Genomic DNA, 1,483 nt, shown 5'->3' on the forward strand with positions numbered 1-1,483 from the left:
AGGAAAGGAAAATGTTTTATTGTTATCTCCACCGCCTTTGACCCTCTTTTTTTCTTTTCTTTCTTCTTTTTTAATTCTTTATTTCATTTTTACTTATTTATTTTTATTTTTTATTTTTTGCTTAATAAATTTGACAACTTTTAGACTTTGATTTACACTTACTAAATGAATCGGGATATTACAACTTGCCTTGTGTTGGCCAATCTGTGTATTTAATACAAGAATGTCACAATTATTCCACCAATGCCACCTGATCATACTTTTTGTTTATTGTTACTTTTTTCTGAATTTATGTCAATTTTTTTTGGTGTTTGTCACTTTTTTCTATTACTTTCTTGAAATTTATGTCATTTTTTAAGCGATAAACTTTACCTTTTTGAAAAAAAGTTATATGTCACTTAAAAAGGTTTTACTTAACTTTAACATTGTCACTTTTTTATACAGTGTTTTTTACTTTCAAATTACATTTCATATGATTTTTCAAAATACCCTTAATTTTAAGAGTATTTTTGTAAGTTGTTCATATTTTATTGTGAAAATGTGCCGTTAAAAAAATGTGTTTAAGACAAAAGAGTTTTGCTTTAATGGTTGTTAAATAAGGGCTAAAATTTGTCTATTTGATCCGACAAATCATCGAGTGGGCTTCTTATCATTGTTTTTTCCATTTTACTACATCAAATTGGTAGACAATTAAGAATTACAATTATAATTACTTAATTGATTAATAATAGAATTAAAATATGATTAATGTAAGTACAATTTACTTATTTATGCTACTAAAAAAAAAAAAAAAAAAGTAGCAAGTGTCCATATTTATTTTTAAATAATAAATTTCCATGTTGAAACGGTCAATTCACATCAAATCACTACAAAAATATTAATAAACTGTCATACCTTAAAGTACCCAAAGTCCATGTAAATAAAAAATAATTAATGCTGCAACTTGTTGAAAATTATTTCTTAGGTTGAAAAAGTTTAACTGTGTCAGCTCATTTTTGCACTGGATATTATCCAAGAACATAATTGACATTGCTGCATCATTAGATTTCTAAGCAAATTAATGTTGATATTAGCCTTTTAATTGATTTTTATTAGGAAAATGCTAAACGAACATAATGTTTGATATAAAGGATGACACCACACTCATAGTCGAGGTGTGGATCCTGCGCGAATTAAATAACGCTGACCTCCCATGTGAGTGTATTGTGTCAACCAATGTGTCAAACTTTGTGGTAGTGTAACACGGTTATTTTTATTATTATGTTGTTTAGAAATATTGATTACCCTTTATTAATCTTTTATTTTATTCAATATTTATCTTGTTGATTTTTATTAGAGCGTCATTTAGAACATTTTGTTTTCCAATACCATTAATAAAATATTAACTCGCTAATTAATTTTCATGTAAAAGTCTCATCTTAAATGTCCATGAGCCAAAATTTGGTTAAATTATAAGTTAATCAGAGTGATAATTAATTAATTA

This window comes from Olea europaea, chromosome 7, assembly GCF_002742605.1.
Source record: "Olea europaea var. sylvestris chromosome 7, O_europaea_v1, whole genome shotgun sequence".
NCBI classification, from domain to species: Eukaryota; Viridiplantae; Streptophyta; class Magnoliopsida; order Lamiales; family Oleaceae; genus Olea; species Olea europaea.